This window comes from Piliocolobus tephrosceles, chromosome 1, assembly GCF_002776525.5.
Source record: "Piliocolobus tephrosceles isolate RC106 chromosome 1, ASM277652v3, whole genome shotgun sequence".
Lineage (NCBI taxonomy): Eukaryota > Metazoa > Chordata > Mammalia > Primates > Cercopithecidae > Piliocolobus > Piliocolobus tephrosceles.
In genome coordinates, this window is record NC_045434.1 from 205902046 (window position 1) to 205926270 (window position 24225).

The 24225-nt window shown below is 44.7% G+C and overlaps 1 protein-coding gene across 2 annotated transcripts in view; it reads left to right on the forward strand.

Moving 5' to 3' along the window:
- Positions 1-1480: 1480 nt before the first annotated feature.
- FBXO42 (F-box protein 42) overlaps positions 1481-24225 on the forward strand; it is a 98415-nt gene continuing 75670 nt past the window's right edge. The window contains exons 1-2 of one of the 2 annotated variants that reach the window (XM_023193497.1): positions 1507-1720; positions 19851-19995. The gene's annotated coding sequence lies outside the window, so the exon portion shown is untranslated. Of the gene's footprint in view, positions 1721-19850; positions 19996-24225 lie in introns of both variants that reach the window. The other variant, XM_023193498.1, reaches the window with a different exon arrangement.

A 24225-nucleotide genomic window follows, 5' to 3' on the forward strand; every position in this document is an offset into this window, starting at 1 on the left:
AATATAAGTAAATAAATAAATAAATAAAAACTACATCGGTTCGGTGCAGAAAGACTGGAAACTTGAAGTGGGGGCTTCCACGTTATAGGTAGCTTTAAAAATTGTCTGATTGGCAATGAGTTGAAAGAGTTATCAATAGGCCAGGTGCGGTGGCACACGCCTGTAATCCCAGCACTTTGGGAGGCCAAGGCAAGTGGATTGCTTGAGCTCAGGAGTTTGAGACAAGCATGGGCAACATGGTGAACTCTGTGTCTACAACAAAATGGAAAAATTTGCCAGGCATGGTGGTGCCCGCCTGTAGTCCTAGCTACTCAGGAGGCTAAGATAGGAGGACAGCTTGAGCCCAAAAGGCAGAGGTTGCAGCGAACCAAGAACTCATCACTAGACTCCAGCTTGGGCAACAGAGCCAGACCCTGTCTCAAAAAAAAACTTATTATCAATAGAAATGAATGTCTGGGGTTATGATAAGGGTTGTGGACACCAAAGTTTTATCATGCATGTGAAGCCTCCAGGTGGCAGGCAGGCTCCAGAGAGAATAGATTGTAAATGTTTCTTACCAGTCTTAAGGTCTGGTGTGTTGATGTCAATGCTGGAGGGTGTAATGAGGCATGTCTTATGTCCCGCTTCCTGTCATGGCCTGAACCAGTCTCAGGTTGGTTACATTTTAGACTGCCCTGGCCTAGGAGGAAGTCCATTCGGATGGTTTTGCGGGGGCGGGGGGGGCCTTGGCCTTAGATTTTTTTTTTTTTTTGGCTTACAGAGTTTAGATGGAAGACTTTGACTGTATCTAGCATTTCCTTAGACCATATGCTGCAGGGCTGGGCTCATGAAGGTTCTCACCTACACACCAGCTTGCTCCCTTGAGAAGGGGGACTTTGCTGGATCCCATCCCCTGGTGATAGCCAATAGGAAGTAAAGGAGCTTGGGAACCAGACATGCCTGAGTTTAAATCCTCTTTCCCGCGCCGCCCACCTTCACTGCTAGGTGTGTGACTCTGGTCAAATAACTGATCGTTTTCTGTGCCTCAGTTTCCTCATCTTAAAAGCGGAGCTAGTAAGAACTCACACAGTGGTTGCTACGAGGCTACGGTTAAGGGAGGCTTCTCTTGCACACCTCAGGCAGAGTTTCCCTCCCTTTGGCGATATCCATGGGCATTTACATCGGCCACAGCCCTCTGTGCTCATCGGGCCCTCGGGGTAGAAGTGAGTTAATTCCTGGCTAAACGTTAGTCTCAAACCACTGGAAAAACCACCCAGTTGCCCCAGACAGTTCAGCGGAGGGTGGGTGCGGCTATGAGGTAGACGCTAGAGACGCGGCGAAGGCGGGTGCGGAAGCCCGACTACCCCGACCGCCTTCCACCCTCCAGAGAACCTCACTCTGGGACCACGGCCCTTCTCAATATGGCGCCGCCCCCTGGCCGCCCCGCGACAGCCCGCCGCGCTGACGTGAGTGCGCGCGCGTCCTCCGCGCCCGCCCCGGCGCATGCGCACTCCGCGCTGTCTTCTCCCGGCCTGAGCAGCAGCAGCTGCGGCGGCGGCGGCGGCGTTTGAGTGGAGGAAGATGGCGGCTCCGGGCGGCTCGGGGTCCTGCCAGCTGTGAGGAGCCCCGAGCACGGCTATCGCGGCCTGAGGCAGAGCGCCTCTGCTCTGGCCCTGTCCCTGGCTCCCTCATTACCTTCGCCAGCGGAGCGAACCCGAGAGCGTGGAGCGGGCTGGGCCAGGTGAGGCCTCTCCTCCTCCCTGGGCCGTGGTGGGGAGCCGGCGCCTCATGCCCTTTATGCCCGGGACTGGCAAGGGGCAGCGGGGGCCCGGGGTCTGGCGCAGGCCCCGTATCCCGCGCGGGGGTCGGTCCTGGTTGGGTAGGGTGCCTTGCTATCGCCGTCCTCGAGTGAGGCGAGGAGGAGGAGAGGTCCTTTCCAGCCAGCCCTTGGGTCGCGAGCGAACCCACCCCCTCTCCTCAGCAGGGTGGTTCTCGTCCCCTCATCCAGGCAGTGAAGGGGTCTGTGGCCTGGGCGAGGATGGCTTTAGGGTGTCAGATAATCCTTTCATTCCTCCTCCGAACCTTTCACTCCTATGTGAGAGGAGAGCCGGGGGTCGGGTGCGCATCAAAATTGGGGCTGCGGCTAGGGGCCAGCATCTCTGAACCTGCAGCTGCAAAGGGATAATTTTGGAATTGGTTTAAACGTTAAATAAAACACAAAAGGCCTTTCCTGTCTCCCAGCTTGCTGCGTGTTCCCCTAGAGAAATGGGAACTGCGGATCTCCTTGCTTGAGACAGCAATCCATGCTGTGAATGTGGAAGGCTTCTCTTGGCGAGAATTGTGTGTGCAAAGGGAACGGTGGAGGGTGGGAACGAATTTGTAAGCTAAGAGGAAACGATTGTGAGATCTTGATGGTCGCCGCAGAGTAACTTCAGCGCCGAGTTCGTTTGAAAGCTTCGGATTGTTAAGATTCAGAATAATCAATTGTTTTGTCTGTTAAATCTCTCGACTTCTATTAGGAAAATAAAAGCTTCATTTCTTAATTGCCAGCGTCTTTGAATTTTTCTGTGGTGGGATTCTGATCGATCTAGATGAAGATTCTGATACATTACCAGTTCATACTTGCTGGCAGCGACATCGTAACTATGTTGTTCCTTTTTGAGAACAACTTTTGTTGTTTAAATGCTAATTGGGAGACTTCGGTTGTGTTTCTGTCATGTAGGGAAGTCGGTTTGAAGCCTTGTGTCTTTTCCTTGAGGAATGATGACTTCATTGGACTTGTATGGGGAATTGTTGAGGCATTTGCTTTTGCTTGGACACACGAAAATACCTTTTGTAACAAATTGGCTTTACTTGTGCTTAAGAATGATGACATCATGGATTTAAAGAGACAAGGAAAATTTGGAGGAAGTACCATCATTTAGAATTGAACATTTAGAATTAAGTCTGTAGCTCTTCGGCCATTAGTGATGCTGTGTTAAATTGCTAACTTTCAGTGTATTCATGTGTGTAATCTGATTGGGTGTCTTTTCTATTGTATGTTGTCATTTTATACCCAGTAACTGTTTGCTTTTGACAAGCCAATATAAATACATGATTCGATCTACATTGATCCATAGGCATGTGACGTATCTTAAAAAGCTTTTCACTGTTAAAATGACAGCTCTTTTAGGTTATTATTTGACCATTTTCTTTCTTTCTTTTTTTTTTTTTTGGTAGTCTCACTCTGTCACCCAGGCTAGAGTGCAGTGGCACAATCTCGGCTCGCTGCAATCTTCATCCCCTGGGTTTAGCCATTCTCTTGCCTCAGCCTCCTGAGAAGCTGGGATTACAGGCGTGCGCCACCACGCCCGGCCAATTTTTTTTTTTTTTTTTAATTTTCGTAGATACGGGGTTTCACCATGTTGCCCAGGCTGATCTCAAACTCCTGGTGTCAAGCGATACCCTGCCCCACCCCAGGCTTGAGCCACAGCGCCCAGCCTTCTTTTCTGTTTTTAAATCAAAGACTTTTCCATAGAAATTTGTCGATTTTCTTGGTGTCTTTGCTAAAGATGTAAATCTGAACCAGCAGCTTCTCTGTGGTAGAAAATTGGAGAGTTACTTAGCATATCAATTTGCTAATAGTCATGAAATTAATGCAGTAAAACATCCTGGTGGCTCATCATTATGCTTCTTGGCATAATATGTTGCACTGTTATGCTAAATCATCATCAGGTATTGATGCAACTTCATGATATCCATGACATCATTTGCTCTCCAGATTTTGACTTTTGCAATTCCTTACCTTAGTTACGAAAAGAACAGGATTGAAAAAAATAACTTAGGATGCTTCTTTTTGTCTGATTTCTAGAAGGGTCTTTAATAATAGCTTTATGTAGTTTAAACCCTTAGTAAGATTCAGAGCAGGGTGAGTCCTACCTATTATGGAGAGCAAGCAAAGAAAATGCTAGCAAAACATCTAAGTTTTATGAGAATACTGAGGTCCCAAGGAGAAGCTATCTCAAAGATGAACAATATATAATTATCTTTGTGATTTCAGGATTGTTTTAGTCATTGAATTAACTCTTTGTGAGATGTAGTTTTGCTCTTCTTTCCCAGGCTGGAGTGCAATGATGTCACTCACTGCAACCTCCACCTCCCAGGTTCAAGTGATTCTTTTGCCTCAGCCTCCTGAGTAGCTGGGATTGCAGATGCCCGCCACCATGCCCAGCTAATGTATTGTATTTTTAGTAGAGACAGGATTTCACTACATTGAACAGGCTGGTCTCGAACTCCTGACCTCAGGCGATCCACTTCCCTCAGCCTCCCAAAGTGCTGGGATTGCAGACATGAGCCACTGCGCCCAGCCCTGAATTAATTCTTTATAAAATCAAAAGCCATTTGATTAAATAAAGCCCTTCCCATGATTGTTAACGTGGATCAAAACAGATAGTGTTTTGAAAGTGCTTTGTAAAATGTAAAATAAAACGTAAGTATAAAATTGATTATTCCTATTTATGAACCACCTACTGAGGGCCCTCCATATGGCAGGCATTTTGGGAAGTAGGTACTAATTTAAGACAGCTTTTGGTCTGAAGTTGCATACAGTATGGCTGGGGAGCCAGACAAGGAAACCCGTTAAGTGCTATGTAGTCTAAGAAGTGCACTGAATCCAACCAAGAGAGTCAAGGAAGGCTTCTCAGAGCAGGGATGGCTTTTCCCCAGCCTTTCCTTTTATTCTGCAGAGCCTGCCTTTAGTGAGTGACTTGCTTTTTATAAAAACTTAAAAAAAATTATGTCATGAGTTCTTTCCCCCTTTTATTCATTCACTGTCATGATACTTCCCACACAGTATGCCCCAGTTATGCATTCTCAAAAATCCAGCCATGTTGGGAAAACCTTGCTATATGAGTCATACACACAGGCAACAAACAAATATCGTAGCTGCAATTAAAATATCTCAGATTACTAAGTGGTGACAACTTTAGAGTGATGGTGCTTTTTTGTTTTTGTTTTGTAAACTAGTACAAGAGGTACTGTATTTTTAATTTGATGACAATTAATACAGCAAATATTTAATTGTTATTCCTTACAATGTTGATTATAGGTGGTTGTTAGCACTGTCTCCTTTTTCCCAACAATAAATAAAATAAGAAGATCTTAATTCCTTTTTGATTGAAGGTGACCACTTAAGTGAGAATTACACCAAACTTTTTTTTTCTCATGTTTTTTTTTGTTTTTGTTTTTGTTTTGAGACCGAGTCTTGCTCTATCACCCAAGCTGGAGTGTAGTGGCGCAATCTCTGCTCACTGCAACCTCCACCTCCCAGGTTCAAGTGATTTTTTTTTTTTTTTTTTTTTTTTTGAGACGGAGTCTCGCTCTGTCGCCCAGGCTGGAGTGCAGCGGCCCGATCTCAGCTCACTGCAAGCTCCGTCTCCCGGGTTCACGCCATTCTCCTGCCTCAGCCTCCCGAGTAGCTGGGACTACAGGCGCCCGTCATCTCGCCCGGCTAGTTTTTTGTATTTTAGTAGAGACGGGATTTCACCATGTTAGCCAGGATGGTCTCGATCTCCTGACCTCGTGATCCGCCCGTCTCGGCCTTCCAAAGTGCTGGGATTACAGGCTTGAGCCACCGCGCCCGGCCTCAAGTGATTTTTCTGCCTCAGCCTCCCAAGTAGCTGGGAGTACAGGCGCCTGCCCCGTGCCTGGCTAATTTTTGTAGTTTTTTTAGTAAAGACAGGGTTTCACCATATTGGCCAGACTGGTCTTGAACTCCTGACCATGTGATCCACCTGCCTCGGCCTCCCAAAGTGCTGGGATTACAGGCGTGAGCCACCCGGCAAATTACACTAAACTTTTATAGAATCTTTGTGGATTGGTGTTGCTAGTAGCTTTGATACTGAACTTCTGTATCCCAGTACAAGTTATTCACCTTAGTGCTGTAGTTGTTTTACAATTAATTTAGCATGTTGTTGCCTATATTGCAAAAACTTCGAATTTTTGGATTGAGTGGAATTTTTATGTGGCACTGTATTATTGAACATAGGGAATCTGTATCTTAACTGAAAATGAGTGCTCTAAGGTTGCAGGTGATGGAAAAGTGAAGGCGATGTGTTCATTTTTCTATAATGTGACAGCTTGCTACATGTACAAAGATACGACTTACAGACAGGTCATTTAAAAATTGTCGAGCATTAAGCTTATAATACAGCTTATGACTTATAGGCAAGTCTTTTTTTTTTTTTGAGACGGAGTCTTGCTCTGTCGCCTGGGCTGGAGTGCTGTGGCCAGATCTCAGCTCACTGCAAGCTCTGCCTCCCGGGTTTACGCCATTCTCCTGCCTCAGCCTCCGGAGTAGCTGGGACTACAGGCGCCCGCCACCTCGCGCGGCTAGTTTTTTGTATTTTTAGTAGAGACGGGGTTTCACCGTGTTAGCCAGGATGGTCTCGATCTCCTGACCTCGTGATCCGCCCGTCTCGGCCTCCCAAAGTACTGGGATTACAGGCTTGAGTCACCGCGCCCGGCCTGGCAAGTCTTTTTTTCTTTTTTTTTTCTTTTGAGACAGAGTCTTGCTCTGTCACCCAGACTGGAGTGCAATAGTGCCATCTCAGCTTACTGCAACCTCTGCCTCCCCGGTTCAAGCGATTTTCCTGTCTCAGCCTCCCGAGTAGCTGGGACTACAGGCGCCCGCCACCATGCCTGGCTAATTTTTGTGTTTTTTAGTAGAGATGGGGTTTCACCACGTTGGTCAGGCTGTTCTGGAACTCCTGACCTCAGGTGATCCACCCGCTTTGGCCTCCTAAAATGCTGGGATTATAGGCGTGAGCCACCGTGCCTGGGTTGTAGAGTTAGGGTTTTGCCATGTTGTCCAGGGTGGTCGCGAACTCCTGGGCTCAGGCGATCCACCCACCTCAGACTCCCAAAGTGCTGGGATTACAGACGTGAGCCACTGCACCTGGCCTAGAACTTTTTTTTTTTTTGTGAGACGGAATTTCGCTCTTGTTGCCCAGGCTGGAGTGCAATGACGCGATCTTGGCTCTTTGCAACTTCCGCCTCCCAGGTTCAAGGGATTCTCCTGCCTCAGCCTCCCAAGTAGCTGGGATTACAGGCACATGCCACCATACCTGACTAATTTTGTATTTTTAGTGAAGACGAGGTTTTCTCCATGTTGGTCAGGCTGGTCTTGAGTTCCTGACTTCAGGTGATCCACCTGCCTCTGCCTCCCAAAGTGCCGGGATTACAGGCATGAGCCACCACACCAGGCCCGGAACTTTTAAGAATATCATATAGTAGGGACCACCCCTCAAACTTAGTGCCACTGTCTTTTTTTTTTAAGACGGAGTCTTACTCTGTTGCCCAGGCTGGAGTGCAGGAGTACAATCTTGGCTCACTGCAGCTTTTGCCTCCCCACCTCCTGGGTTCAAGAGATTCTTCTGCGTCAGCCTCCTGAGTTGTTGGGATTGTAGGCACGTACCATCATTCCCAGACAATTTTTGTATTTTTAGTAGAGATGGTGTTTTACCATGTTGGTCAGGCTGGTCTCAAACTCCTGACCCCGTGATCTGCCCGCCTCGGCCTCCCAAAGTGTTGGTATTACAGGCCTGAGCCACCACTTCTGGCCTACTGCCACTTTTTTTTTTTTTTTTTTTGAGACAGAGTCTGGCTCTGTCGCCCAGGCTGGAGTGCAGTGGCCGGATCTCAGCTCACTGCAAGCTTCGCCTCCCGGGTTTACGCCATTCTCCTGCCTCAGCCTTCCGGGTAGCTGGGACTACAGGCGCCCGCCACCTCGCCCGGCTAGTTTTTTGTATTTTTTAGTAGAGACGGGATTTCACCATGTTAGCCAGGATGGTCTCGATCTCCTGACCTTGTGATCCGCCCGTCTCGGCCTCCCAAAGTGCTGGGATTACAGGCTTGAGCCACTGCGCCCGGCACTACTGCCACTTTTATAGCTGGGACTTTGAGGAGGAATTGCCAAGGGTTGTCTTATGGTTGGTGCTTGAACCATTCTAATATTTATGAGGTTTTGGTTTATCCTTTAACTGTTGGATTTTGCAATGATAAGCCAATATCTGCATATATTCTTTTTTTTTCCCTTACACAAAAAGTTTTCCTACTGTATACACTGCTCAGCATCTTGGTCTTTTCACCTAAAATATTTTGGAGATCATTCCATATTGGAACAGAGATAATCCTTATTCATTTCCACAGCTACACAGTGAGGATGTACCAGAGTTTATTCAACTGGTCTGTTTTTGATGGACATTAGTAAATAATGCTTTACTGCTGATCTTTTATAAATAAATTTTGGTGTGGTGCAATAGAAGTATTGGGCTGAAAGACAAAAGATACAATTTTTATTTTTGCTACTCATTAGCTGTATGATTTAGATTTTCTGACTTCAGTTTCCTCATTTGTGAAATAAGGGTTCAATTGCTCTATAATTTAAGATCTCCTGCTATACTATTTTGTATTTTTCTGCAAGTTTTATTAACCATGTTTTACGCCTATTGCTCAGTAAAGTGTATAAAGCATTATAAGAAAATCATAAACGAGAACATAAGGTTAAGTTTTAGAAGTCCTATTGAGGGTTGGCCGGGCGCGGTGGCTCACGCCTGTAATCCCAGCACTTTGGGAGGCCGAGGTGGGTGGATCACTTGAGGTCAGGAGTTTGAGACCAGCCTGGTCAACATGGTGAAACCCCATCTCTACTAAAAATACAAAAAATTAGCTGGGCAGGGTGGGCGCCTGTAATCCCAGCTCCTCAGGAGTCTGAGGCAGGAGAATTGCCTGAACCTGGGGGAGGCGGAGGTTGCAGTGAGCCGAGATCGCACCATTGCACTCTAGCCTAGGCAACAAGAGTGAAACTCCGTCTCAAAAAAAAAAAAAAAAAAAAAGAAATACTACCAAAGGTTTTCTGGATTTGGATCTGTAGTGCTTGTTGATAGATTTAAGATTTCTGCTTTCATGCCTATTTTTCTGAAACAATCTCCAGGAAATCTACCTGCTAGGTGATTTTCAATTTTTTTAAATTTACTTTTTAAATGTTTTCTTGAGACAGGGTCTTGCTTTGCCACCCAGGCTGGAGCACAGTGGTATAATCATGGCTCACTGCAGCCTGGATATCCCGGGCTTAAGTGATCCTATACCTCAGCCTCACAAGTACCTGGGACTACAGGTGTGAGCCAGCGTGTTTGGCCAGGTGATTTTTATGATCAGGCGAGCTTGTGAAGCAAAGATTTACTTCGTGTGCACATACATCACTGTCCTTTAGGTTTCCTGGGGATAAGATATAATCAAGACATTATCTACCTTTCATAAATTCATAATCTGTTCCAGCTGTGCAGGTATTAATAAAAAATGTATAATCTGGTTATGGAGAAAATTTACATAAAAACATAACTATGGCTGGGCATGGTGGCTCACGCTTGTAATCCCAGCACTTTGGGTGGCCGAGGCGGGTGGATCATGAGGTCAAGAGATCAAGACCATCCTAACCAACATGATGAAATCTCGTCTCTACTAAAAATACAAAAATTAGCTGGGTGTGGTGGCGTGCGCCTGTAGTCCCAGCTACTCGGGAGGCTGAGGCAGGAGAATCACTTGAACCTGGGAGGCAGAGGTTGCAGTGAGCCAAGATCATGCCACTGCACTCCAGCCTGGCAACACAGTGAGACTCCATCTCAAAAAACAAACAAACAAAAAAAACTATAGCAATATGAAATAGTACAAAACTGTGTCAATAAGTAATGGTATAGATGGACTTCTGGAAATGATTCATGTGGAATGGAGTAGAAAATGACTTGTGATGGAAGGAGGTACTCTCCTCTGGTCTAGAGAAATGAGTGTTTAGGAGGCAGGAGCAGGAAGGCATTCCTTTGCCCTGACCACCACTAGAAAAACGATAAATGACCGCTGGGCAGGGTGGCTTAGCCTGTAATCCCAGCCCTTTGGGAGGCTGAGATGGGCAAACTGCTTGAGGTTGGGAGTTTGAGACCAGTCTGGCCAACATGGTGAAACCCCGTCTCTACTAAAAATACAAAAATTAGCTGGGGGTGATGGTGCGCACCTGTAATCCCAGCTACTCAGGAGGCTGAGGCAGGAGAATTGCTTGAACTCGGGAGGCGGAGGTTGCAGTGAGCCAAGATTGTGCCACTGCACTCCAGCCTGGGCAAAAGAGCGAAACACTGTGTCAAAAAAAGAAAAAAGACAAATGGAAATAAAACGTTCCATTCCATCACAGCATCTTGTTAAAATGTATTATGTTCTTTGCAGAATATTTTTGTTTATCAGTGGGGAAGCTGGCTTTATATGCCACCCAAGAGATTTGATAGGAGAATTGTGGGATTATAAAGTACTTTGAATTCCTCTTGAAACACTATTTTTACCATGCTTCTGGTCTGCTCACATTTAGTGAATTCCTGGAGACTGCAGAATAATCTCTAGATTGATGAGGCAAGAGGCTAGAGTCAGAACAGTTAGGTAGGTGTCTACTATTATAGTTCAAGTGTGGATGACAATGACCAGCATCAAAGCAGGGGGATAACAATAAAAGGTAGGACATTTTGAAGAAAGAACTAATAGAGGAAAGTGAAAGTCTATATCCAAGACAAGATGTCATGCAATGTTGTTATTCTTTTTTTTTTTTTTTTTTTGGAGATAGGGCCCATGCTCTGTTCCTCAGGCTGGAGTGCAGAGGCTCACTGCAGCTTCAACCTCAGTGCTCAAGCGATCCTCCCTCCTTGGCCTCCTAAGTCTCGGTCTCATGCCTGAGACTACAGGCGTGAGCCACTGTGTCTGGTCTATTCTTTTTTTTTGAGATGGAGTCTCGCTCTTTTACCCATGCTGGAGTACAGTGGCATGATCTCTGCTCACTGCAACCTCTGCCTCCTGGGTTCAAGCAATTCTCCTGCCTCAGCCTCCCAAGTAGCTGAAATTACAGATGCCTGCCACCATGCCCAGCTAATTTTTGTATTTTTGGTAGAGACGGGGTTTTACCATGTTAGACAGGCTGGTTTTGAACTCCTGACCTCAGGTGATCCGCCCACCTTGGCCTCCCAAAGTGCTAGGATTACAGGTGTGAGCCACTGTGCCCGGCCTGGCCTATTACTCTTTTGAGGGTGGTTTAAAATTAATTGCAATGACTGATTTATACTATCTCTTAAAAAGAATAAATGGAGTCATATGATTGGGTTCAAATCTGATTCTCTATAATCATGGGCACGTTAATTTATCTGAGCCTTAATAATCCTCATCTTATAAAACAGGATTGATAATATGTTTCTCATAGAGTTGAGGTAAAGATTAAATGAGATAGGCACCTGGCACATACTCCCAATACCTGTTGATTCCATTTTCTCATCTAGTGTTGACATCAGCTACATTTTAGTGGTTACTTAGGACCTTGATACTCAAGGTCCACAAACTGGCAGTGCTGGTATCATCAAGGTGAGAATGCAGAGTGTCAAGTTCCACCCAAGGCTTACTGAATCTGAATCTATAAACTAGATTCACATTAAAATTTGATAAGCATTGGAACCTTAGGAGATTTTGAATGAGATTTCCTCCTTTTCCTCTTTTCATCATGAGAGTACCTAATGATTTGGTTGTTCTTTTATCTTTGGACAGTTGTTTTGGTGTGCACTATTAGCTGAAACTATTTTAGATAAAATATGTGCACATGTGTTTGGAAAGACAGTCCAATTGCAGAAATGTTTATATGTATTATTATTTTCGAGACAGGGTTTCCCGCTCTTATTGCCCAGGCTAAAGTGCATTGGCATGATCTCTGCTCACCACAACCTCCACCTCCCAGGTTCAAGTGATTCTCCTGCCTCAGCCTCCCAAGTAGCTATTATTACAGGCGCTTGCCACCATACCCGGCTATTTTTTCTATTTATTAGTAGAGACAGGGTTTCACCATGTTGGCCAGGCTGGTCTTGAACTCCTTACCTCAGGTGATTCACTCGCCTTGGCCTCCCAAAGTGTTGGGATTACAGGTGTGAGCCACCGCACCCACCCCAGACATCGTTTTTCTATGAATATGTCCAAATTGAACCTTGTCAAAGCTAGGGATGGTGGCTCATGCCTGTAATCCCAGCACTTTGGGAGGCTGAGGCAGGTGGATTGCTTGAAGTCAGGAGTTTGAGACCAGCCTGACCAACGTGGTGAAACCCCTCTCTACTAAAAATACAAAACTTAGCCAGGTGTGGTGGTGTGCGCTTGTAATCCCAGCTACTCAGGAGGCTGAGGCAAGAGAATTGCTTTACCCCAGGAGGTAGAGTTTGCAATGAGCCAAGATCACGCCACTGCTCTCCAGCCTGGGTGACAGAGCTAGACTACATCTCAAAAAAAAAAAAAAAAAGCAACAAGAACAAAGAATCATAGAGGTGGGAAGAGAGAATATTACGATCATTTGGCTAAAGGAGAGAGGAATAGACCAGAGTGAGGAGAGGCACACAAAAAGTGAGATTAGGCCAGACGTGGTGGCTCATGCCTGTAATGCCAACATTTTGGGAGGCTGAGGCGGGCAGGTCACCTGAGGTCAGGAGTTCAAGACTAGCCTGGCCAACATGGTGAAACCCCATCTCTACTAAAAACAGAAAAATTAGCTGGGTATGGTGTTGGGAGCCTGTAATCCCAGCTACTCGGGAGACTGAGGCAGGAGAAATGCTTGAACCTGGGAGGTGTTCAGTGAGGTTGCAGTGAGCTGAGATCGCACCATTGCACTCCAGCCTGGGCAACAAGAGCGAAACTCCGTATCAAAAACAAAACAAGACAAAACTTGAATTTTCAAGAATAGGCATTAAAACAGTCAAAAGGTTTTTTTATCCTTGGTGCACCGGAGTCTCGCAGTGTCACCTGGGCCGGAATGCAATGGCGCGATCTCGGCTCACTGCAACCTCCACCTCCCAGGTTCAAGCGATTCTCCTGCCTTAGCCTCTTTGGTAGCTGGGATTACAGGTGCCCACCACCACGCCCAGATAATTTTTTGTATTTTTAGTAGAGACAGGGTTTCACCATGTTGGCCAGGCTGGTCTCGAACTCCTGACCTCAGGTGATCCACCCGCCTCAGCCTCCCAAAGTGGTAGGATTACAGGCCTTGGCCTCCCAAAGTGGTAGGATTACAGGTGTGAGCCACTGTGCCTGGCCCAGTCAAAAGTTTTTGACCCAGATTTGCATCATGAAGTTTAATACTACAGCAAAATTAAGAATAGATTGAAGAAGGAAGAAGGAAGAAAGTGGGAAACCAGCTAATTCTCTATTGCGACAGATTAGTTAAGTGATATGAGCCGGGGGCATGGTGTCTCACACCTGTAATTCCAGCACTTTTGGATGCCAAGACAGGAGGATCACTTGAGCCCAGGAGTTTGACCAGCCTGGGTGATGTGGCGAAACCCTGGCTCTACAAAATAAAAAAAATTAGCTGGGCTTGGTGGTGTGCTCCTGGACTCCCAGCTTCTTGGGAGGTTGAGGCAGGAGGAGTGATCCCAGGTGGACTCCTGGCCTCAAACAATCCTCCCACCCCAGACTCCTGAGTCGCTGGGATTAGAGACACAAGCCATCATGTCGGTAGTTTTTTTTTTTTTTTTTTTTTTTGAGACGGAGTCTCGCTCTGTCGCCCAGGCTGGAGTGCAGTGGCCAGATCTCAGCTCACTGCAAGCTCTGCCTCCCGGGTTTATGCCATTCTCCTGCCTCAGCCTCCCCAGTAGCTGGGACTACAGGCGCCCGCCACCTCGCCCGGCTAGTTTTTTGTATTTTTTAGTAGAGACGGGATTTCACCATGTTAGCCAGGATGGTCTCGATCTCCTGACCTCGTGATCTGCCTGTCTCGGCCTCCCAAAGTGCTGGGATTACAGGCTTGAGCCACTGCGCCCGGCGGTAGTTTTATTTATTTTCTTTTCTCTTTTTTTTTTTTTGAGACAGAGCCATCAAGCCTGGCTGATTTTTTTTTTTTTTGTACAGACAAGGTTTTGCTGTGTTGCCAAGGATGGTGTTGAACTCCTGGGCTCAAGCTATTCACTCACCTTGGCTTCCCACAGTGCTGGGATTACAGGAGTGAGCCACTGCATGTGGCCATTATTAAAATAGTTTTTTGTTCCTGATACTATCTTAGGATCACTGTTTACCCTTCTAGAACTCCATTTAATTTGTATTTGCTTTAAGGAATTTCAGTGTTTAAGAATAAAAGAACTTTGAATGTTTTTGCATACCTGTTTGCTTGTATGAGTCATCTTCATGTACTATTTAGCATTTCTCCTATTTGGGGTTCTGATTTGTCGTTTGCAGCATTAGGAAGTAACAGAGAACTGGATAACACATAACAACCTTGGTATTATCTTTTGTATGATAATGTTATTTTGTTGTTGGGAATTCTGTTAAGTGTATGTCAGTTTAATTTTAGTTTGTAAACTGATACAGACTAGTAAACATGAAGCAGAGAAATTATGTTCTTAGTTGTGGGTTATTTTAAACTTTATTGAAAAGTGGACTGTTTAAAATAGACCATGTCATTGGCCTTTTGCTCCAATTGCCAGGGAGGTGTTCTCAGGGCATTAGTCTTATCTGTAGAGTCAGTCTTAAATGGAGTGAACACTTTTGTCTTCCCCATATTTCTGTCTGGTAGCTGAATTTCATATTATAAGCTATCTTTGAATATATTTGTATTCTGCACAGTCATCACTTGTTTTCATAGAAATGGTATAGAACATAGCCTTTTGAAGTTTCTGATCGATTATTACTTTTACCATACAGTTGATACAGTATGCAAAATCAATTTTCCTGAGATCATAGCAAATTTATAGAAGTTCAGAGATGGAAATTAGTTTTCTGGATTCCATCCCTTTAAATGCTGACTCTTAAAATTGAACTAGTATTAACAGTTTTCAGCCATAACACTACCCATCTGAAATACAGTATGATTCAACACACATAAGAAGACAGTTGGTACTGGCAATTTTCACATTTCTGGACACCACATCTTAAAGCATATTTTCCTTAAAGGAAACTTGTGGCTGTGCATTTTTGCATCTTGATTGCTTTAGTGCTGTTGTGACTTTATTGGAAACCATAGCAATGAGAAGTAAATTGTAGGTTTTATTTTTTCATACTTTAATTAATTTTTTTTTTTTTTAGAGATGATCTTATATTGTTACAGGCTGGAGTGCAGTGGTGCAATCATCAAGTGATCTTCCCACCTCAGCCTCCCACATAGCCGGGACTACAGGTGCACACCACCATACCTGGCATTTTTTTTTTTCTTCTTGGAGATGGGGGGGGGGGGGTCTCAGTATTTTGCCCAGGCTGGTCTTGAACTCCTGGCCTCAAGCGATCCTCTGGTGTCAGTCTTCTGAGTTGCTATGATAATAGGCATGAGCTACCACTCCTGGCTCTTAATGTGGGTTTTAATTAGGCAAGTGGTTAATAAGCAAAATTGTAACTTATGAAGTGGTGAAAAGTAGAAACTATCTGTAGTATTTATCTAATGTTGGCTAAGGTCTTGTAGGCCACCTCACTCAACAAATATTTATATAACTTGGAGATAATGAAGATACTGTACAAAATAAATAGAAGGTCAGAGGAATACTTAATTGGCTGGAGGGGATAGGAGAACCTCAAGAAGAGGTAACTCTTACGTAACAGAGTAGGAATTTGTCCTACTGGCAAGTACGAGTATGGTATTTCAGCAAGAGGGGATGGCCAGCAAGAGCAGAGACCAGAAATGAGAAAGGAGTTTAAGGTATTTCACAAACAAGTACTTCAGATGACTGAATTGAAATCTGTTGGAAAAAGCCTTTACTCTTCTCACTGTTAAATTCCTGACATGCTTTGGTCACTATTGCCTGATAATTTTATTCATTTTATTAAAAATATTCATTAGTCGAGGCCAGGCACAGTAGCTCACACCTGTAATCCCAGCACTTTGGGAGGCTGAGGCAGGCAGATGACTTGAGGTCGAGAGTTCTAGACCAACTTGACCAACATGGTGAAACCCTATCTCTACTAAAAATACAAAAATTAGCTGGGCATGGTGGCACATGTCTGTAATTCCAGCTACTCAGCAGCTTGAGGCAGGAGAATCACTTGAACTCTAGAGATGGGGGTTGCAGTGAGCTGAGTTTGTGCCACTGCACTCTAGCCTAGGTGACAGAACGAGAGACTCCATCTCAAAAAAACAAAAGTAATTCATTAGTTGAAACAGTGTTGATAGGAGTAGTTAAACCAAATAAGATTTATTTTTCAGGGTCCAGGAGAATAACTTTATTTGCTTACTAAATCACAATATAGCAATGTCATTTATTAAATCTTTTCATCAATTCCATAAGCATTCTTTTTTTGGAGAATAATAGATATATTTAATCTTCCTTCATTCAACTATGGCAATGGTAATAATAACAATGTGCCTTCCTTCTGTGTTGCAGCAATTTAAAAAAATTTTTTTTTTTTTTTTTTTTGAGGCGGAGTCTCGCTCTGTTGCCCAGGCTGGAGTGCAGTGGCCGGATCTCAGCTCACTGCAACTCCGCCTCCCGGGTTTACGCCATTCTCCTGCCTCAGCCTCCCCAGTAGCTGGGACTACAGGCGCCCGCCACCTCGCCCGGCTAGTTTTTTGTATTTTTTAGTAGAGACGGGGTTTCACCGTGTTAGCCAGGATGTTCTCGATCTCCTGACCTTGTGATCCGCCCATCTCGGCCTCCCAAAGTGCTGGGATTACAGGCTTGAGCCACCGTGCCGGGCCAAAAATTTTAACCTATAAATTTTAAGTGCAAGCAAAGCTCTCAGTGTGTGGGATTAAATTTATTGAAGGTGGCAAAGAGGGAATTATACTTTTATTTCACTTGTTTTTCCCTGTCCTAAATCTGTTATCCCAGAATGAACAAATATGCTGTATCAGAAGTGACTAAATATTAGAGTTAATGAGCTATAACCAGCAACTGATATAATATACTTTTTCTTTTTTTTTTGGAGATGGAGTTTTGCTCTTGTTGCCCCGGCTGGAGTGCAGTGGCACCATCTCGGTTCAACACAACCTCCACCTCACAGGTTCAAGTGATTCTCCTGCCTCAGCCTCCCAAGTAGCTGGGATTACGTGCATGTACCACCATGCCTGACTAATTTTGTATTTTTAGTAGAGATGGGGTTTCTCCATGTTGGTCAGGCTGATCTTGAACTCCTGACCTCGGGTGATCTGCCCGCCTCAGCCTCCCAAAGTGCTGGGATTACAGGTGTGAGCCACCGCGCCCGGCTGCATTTTTTTTTTTTTTTTTTTTTTTTTGAGACTGAGTCTTGCTCTGTTGCCCACTAGTGCGATCTCAGCTCACTGAAACCTCTGCCTCCCTGGTTCAAGTGAAAATCCTGCCTCAGCCTCCTGAGTAGCTGGGATTATAGGTGCCCACCACCATGCTGGACTAATTTTTGTATTTTTAGTAGAGAAAGGGTTTCACCATATTGGCCAGGCTGGTCTCGACCCCCTGACCTCAGGTGATCCATCTGCCTTGGTCTCTCAGAGTGCTGGGATTACAGGCGTGAGCCACCACACCCGGCTGGTTTTTACTTTTGTTTTTTTTTGTTGTTGTTATTGTTGTTGTTGTTGTTATTGTTGTTGTTTTTTGAGATGGAGTCTCGCTCTGTCACCCAGGATGGAGTGCAGTGGCGCAATCTCTGCTCACTGCAAGCTCCACCTCCCGGGTTCATGCCATTCTCCTGCCTCAGCCTCATGAGTAGCTGGGAGCACATGCGCCTGCCACCATGCGTGGCTAATTTTTTGTATTTTTAGTAGAGACAAGGTTTCACCATAGCCAGGATGGTCTCGAACTCCTGACCTCAGGTGATCTGCCCGCCTCAGCCTCCCAAAGTGCTGGGATTATAGGTGTGAGCCACCGCACCCAGTCTGGTTTTTACTTTTTAATTAAATTATTATTATTATTTGTTTTTGAGATGGAGTCTCACTCTGTCACCAGGCCAGAGTACAGTGGCGCTGTCTCAGCTCACTGCAACCTTCGCCTCCCAGTTCAAGCGATTCTCCTGCATCAGCCTCCCAAGTAGCTGGGGACTACAGGCACACGCCACCACACCCAGCTAATTTTTGTATTTTTATTTTATTTTATTTTATTTTTGAGAGTCTTGCTCTTGTTGCTCAGTCTGGAGTGCAAAGGTGGGATCTTGGCTCACTGCATCCTCCACCTCTGGAGTTCAAGTGATTCTCCTGCCTCAGCCTCCCAAGTAGCTGGGATTACAGGTGCCCATCACCATGCCCAGCTAATTTTTTGTGTCTTTAGTAGAGATGGAGTTTCACAATGTTGGCCAGGCTGGTCTCGAACTCCTGATGTCAGGTGATTCACCCTCCTCAGTCTCCCAAAGTACTGGGATTACAGGTGTGAGCCACCGCACCCAGCCAATTTTTGTATTTTTAGTAGAGACAGGTTTTCACCATGTTGGCCAGGATGGTCTCAATCTCTTGACCTCGTGATCTGCCCGCCTTGACCTCCCAAAGTACTGGGATTACAGCTGTGAGCCACCGTGCCTGGCCAAATTAATTAATTTTTGTGGGGGACAGGATCTCACTGTCACACAGGCTGGAGTGCAGTGGTAAGACCATAGCTCTCTATAGCCTCCACCTCTTGGACTCAAGCCTTCCTTCCACCCTAGCTCCACAAGTAGCTGCCACCACACCCAGCTAATTTTTAAAATTTTTTGTAGAAACGGGGCCTAGTCTGTGTTGCCCCGGCTGGTCTTGAACTCCTGGGCTCAAGTGATCCTCCCATCTTGGCCTCTCAGAGTGCTGGGAATACAGGCATGAGCCCCTGCACCCTGCCTACTTTAAATTTTTAACCTTCATTTCCCCATTATGAATTTCCTGTCATAGATACACAGAAAGTTTTATTTACCCAAGGTATGCAGAAATGAAATTACTTTCTATCCATTGTAAAACTAGCTTAGTGTCTAGCTACATTGTATGATGATAATATAATAACTTCACCTAGATGGAGACAAGTTAGGAAGGTAGCGGAAATTATACTCTACTGCTGGAAGTGAGAGGAAAACGTACATACACAAATTATTTGGAAATCTGCAGGGGAGAGTCCCCTCTTCTTCCCACCCCCCAAAGACGGAGTCTTGCTCTGTTTCCCAGGCTGGAGTACAATGGCGAGATCTTGCCTCACTCCTGCCTCTGCCTCCTGGGTTCCAGTAATTCTGCCTCAGCCTCCTGAGTAGCTGGGCTTTCAGGTGTGTACCACCACACACCTGGCTAATTTTTTGTATTTTTAGTAAAGATGGGGTTTCACCATTTTGGCCAGGCTGGTCTCAAACTCCTGACCTCATGATCTGCCTCCCTTGGTCTCCCAAAATGCTGGGATTACAGGCATAAGTCACTGCACCTGGCCTTTTTTTTTTTTTTTCTTAATCAGTTATATCAATATGAATTTGTGGATATTCATTTTGTACTTTGGGATTCATTGATTGATTGTTGATTGATTTAGAGATGGAGTCTCCCTCTGTCACCCATGTTGGAGGGCAGTGGTGTGATCTCGGCTCACTGCAGCCTCTGCCTCCCTGGTTCTAGCAGTTCTTCTGCCTCAGCCTCCCGAGTAGCTGGGACTACAGGTGCACACCACCACACCTGGCTAATTTTTTGTATTTTAGTAGAAACGGGGTTTCACCGTGTTGCCCAGGCTGGTCTCGAACTCCTGAGTGCAGGCACTCCACCCGCCTCAGTCTGCCAAAGTGCTAGGGTTACAGGCATGAGCCACAGCACCTGGCCTCTACTTTGGGTTTTAATCCAGTACCAATTTATTTTGTGGCCCAGCTGTTTCAGTTTTGACCATCAGGAGCTCTTTGATCAGTCTCCTTTGCCCCTTTTACACAATCTCATCAATTTTCTTTTGTTTTGTTTTTAGGGCACTTCCTTACTTTGTGGCAGTACTGGATTCTCCAGGCTCTTCTTATATATTTCCTATCCTTCTCCTGGATTCTGCCATTTCACCAAGGAGCCCTGGTTTCTTTTGTTGGAGAATGGCATTGGAAAGAACATCTGGGTGCTAGGTATGCTTATTACTTGTAGGCCCTTTCAGCTAACAGAACAAGGTGGTAGATGAGTGTATACTAACACATGTATATATATGTGTGTGTGTGTGTATTATACACCAATTGTAAATATTTCTATATGTAACCATCTGTATCTATTTAAACATGAGTTCATCCTGTCTCCTACTCTAATCCATTATCACAGGATCATTCTATTCTCCTTCCTTGACTGTCTGTAAATTCCCACTCCAATAAGAAACTTGGGTCTAACCATCTGCCAACTATTTACTTAATCGTTCAATGCCAGTATACATATATGGGTAGATTAGTATTGCTAGCCTCTACTTTTGTGAGAAACAACTTTGTCAAGTAGAGACTAGTGCTTATATGGAGTTTCTTTTGCCTTTATAGTCTTACAGCTGCCCCTTGTTTCCAAAGTTACTTACGTTAATACCTTTTCCTCCACCCAAGGTGGTCTCATATATTTGTAATGTAGTTAGATTATTTTGTCATAATCTGGGATTCCCCAGCCTCCTATATATGTGTTTTGTTTTGTTGTTTTAAAATACATCTATTAAATTTCACTCTTTGATGCTGTGGGTTTTGACAAATGTGGATTGTTAGCTTTGAGTCTTACCGGTTTTATAGAAAACCTTGGAATTTCTCATAGTGGCAATTGTCAGTATAAGCTAAGTGACTTGGATATGTCTATCATTTTGATTGTTTAAAACTTTTCCAGCTGGGCGTGGTGGGTCACCACCCCCCCCCCCCCCGCCCCCGTAATCCCAGCACTTTGGGAGACCGAGGCGGGCGGATCACTTGAGGTCAGGAGTTTGAGACCAGCCTGGCCAATATGGTGAAACCCAGTCTCTACTAAAAATATAGAAATTATCCAGGTGTGGTGGTGTGTGTCTATAGTCCCAGCTACTTGGGAGGCAGAGGTAAGAGAATCGCTTGAACCCACAAGGCAGAGGTTGCAGTGAGCCAAGATTGCGCCTTTGCACTCCAGCCTGAGCGACAGAGTGAGACTCCGTCTTAAAAAACAAAACAAAAACTTCCCCATCTTAAAATAAAAGAGATCGTGTTTACTTTGCAGTAATTCATCCTGCTCTGCTCTTAGGATGGTCACTTTTCTGTGTTACTCCTGGACTCAAGTTTTCTGCCTGCTTTGGCTTTCCAAAGTGCTTGGATTACAGGCGTGAGTCACCACACCTGGCTTCTACCTAGTCTTTAAAACTCAGCTGAAATGCTTGTCTGTGAACCTTCCTTATACTGGTTGGAAGCCATCTCTTCCTTGAACCGCTAAAGCTTCTTGTTTTGTCTCATAGGTCATTTATTACATAATGCTCTGTGTTGGTATTATTAATTTGTGTATCCTTGGCTCTTACTGGGTCAGTCTCTTTGAGAGCAAATAGTGACATATCTTCTTTTTGTACCTTGTATGGGAGCTAAGTACAGTATATTTTTTCTTTTTGTGTTTTTAATATTTGATAGTAGTCAAGCTTGCAATAAGCACAGTATTTTTACATATAGCAAATGTTTCATTGATATTTGCTGAATGCACAGAGTAGGGTAGAATTTTTAATTTTGTCCTTTTTCTACTTTCTATAACTTTAATTTGAGTTGATACAATGATAATAGTGGTATATTCATAAGAAGGCTTATTGTCTTAGATTGAATCATTTTATGATCTATATATCTCTCATTCAACAGTATTTTATATTTTCAAGAGTAGCATTTAGTACTTAGCCTACATTAGTGCTGCTGAGGTGGTTAATTTTATGAATTCATAATGACATCTGTTCAGGGTTGCTGCTTTGTCCCTAAAACCTCAGAAGCCCTCATGCTGTGGGATGACTGTGGGTGCCTACATTCAGTCCAGTCCCTTCTTCTTTTTTTTTTTACTTCTCAGCCTCCCAAAGTGCTGGGATTACAGGCGTGAGCCACCACACCTGGCCTAATGATGTAATTTCTATTATAAAATAACGACTGGGCACAGTGACTTATACCTGTATTCCCAGCACTTTGGAACATTGGGACGGAGGATCACTTGAGCCTAGGAGTTAAAGGCTGCAGTGAGCTATAATTGTGCCACTGTACAATTATAGCCTGGGTGACAGAGCAGAACTCTATCTTTATTTTTTATTTTATTTATTTATTTATTTATTTATTTATTTATTTATTTATTTATTTATTTATTTATTTTTTGAGATGGAGTCTCAGTCTGCCGCCCAGGCTGGAGTGCAGTGGCGCGATCTCGGCTCACTGCAAGCTCCGCCTCCCGGGTTTACGCCATTCTCCTGCCTCAGCCTCCCAAGTAGCTGGGACTACAGGCGCCCGCCACCTCGCCCGGCTAGTTTTTTGTATTTTTTTAGTAGAGACGGGGTTTCACCGTGTTAGCCAGGATGGTCTCGATCTCCTGACCTCGTGATCCGCCCGTCTCGGCCTCCCAAAGTGCTGGGATTACAGGCTTGAGCCACCGCGCCCGGCTTTTTTTGTATTTTTTAGTAGAGACGGGGTTTCACTATGTTTGCCAGGATGGTCTTGATCTCCTGACCTCGTGATCCGCCCGCCTCGGCCTCCCAAAGTGCTGGGATTACAGGCGTGAGCCACCGCGCCCGGCCTATTTATTTATTTTTTTGAGACAGAGTTTTGCTCTTGTTGCCCAGGCTAGAGTACAATGGCACGATCTCGGCTCACTGCAACCTCTGCCTCCCAGGTTCAAGCAATTCTCCTGCCTCAGCCTCCCAAGTAGCTGGGATTACAGGCATGCGCCACCATGCCCAGATAATTTTTGTATTTTTAGTAGAGACGGGGTTTCTCCATGTTGAGGCTGGTCTCGAACTCCTGACCTCAGGTGATTCGCCCACCCTGGCCTCCCAAAGTGCTGGGTTTATAGGCGTGAGCCACGGCGCTCGGCCAGAACCCTATCTTAAAAAAAAAACAAAACCCATGCGAGCTCAGCACAAAGGTGTTCTGAGTAGACATGTCAGTAAACCGTACACTCATTTGAATGCCTAGTGCTAAGAAGACAAAGATGCCTAGGCCAATGGTCGTGTCCCCAGGGAGCTCAGATTCCAGTACATTCATTCAATCCGTTGGGGAAGCTGAAAAGGTCTGACACAAATGTGAAAGGTGAGAAGGACTTCTTTTAAACAGTTTCATGAAAACTACATTCACTGAGTTAGTATACTTACGTGTGAAAACTTTATAGGGCTTCTTTTGGCGTGAAAACAAGAAAAACTCAGGGTTTCAAAATGCCTCTATATCCTTGAGGGAATATGAGTGATGATTTTGTTACCTAATCATGGAAGTGAAAAAGAAGTGCTATGTAAATTGGTGTTGGGCATGTAATTACAGAGGAGTTGCATCTGAGCTCTCCCATGTGTGTTCTCCTTGGCATCTGTTCCTAGGGCCAAATTAGCAAACATGCCCTCAAAGGTATGGGGTTTGATGTTTTTGTGGAGGGTGTAACAGTTGAATGGTGGAAATTGCTTAATATTGGCTATTACAGCAGTATGAGTCTCTCTATGTTGGCTTGCTATTGTATTTTCAGACAATTTGGAAAGAGAGTGAGTTGTTTTATTGAATCAAATTTATTCTGATTGGGAAAAATAGTAATGTAAATAATCTTTTGCAGCCTCCATTGATTCATTTTGTTCTGCAACAGACCTTAGGCTTATAGTCTGTCAGAATGTACAAGGGAACAACTGTATTTGAGATGCTATATTTAATTTAAATGTCAACCATGCAGCCAAACTAATCCATTTCTTTGGACTCTTTTCCTTGGTGAATTTTAGAACTGAGTGGAGGTTAAAAACATAAGAAAGTTAGGTTGGGCACGGTGGCTCACGGCTGTAATCCCAGCACTTTGGGAGGCTGAGGTGGGTGGATCACTTGAGGTCAGGAGTTTGAGACCAACCTGGCTAACATGGTGAAACCCTGTTTCTATGAAAAATACAAAAATTTGATCATGCCACTGCACTCAGCCTGGGGCACAGAGGGAGACTCCCATCTCAAAAAAAAAAAAAAATTAGCTGGGTATGGTGGCGCGTGCCAGCTACTTGAGAGGTTGAGGTGGGAGAATCACTTGAACCTGGGAGGCAGAGGTTGCAGTGAGCTGAGATCGCGCCACTTCACTCCAACCTGGGTGACAGTGAGACCCTACCTCAAAAAAAAAACTTATATATATGTGTGTATATATATATATGTATATATATATGTGTGTATATATATATGTATATATAT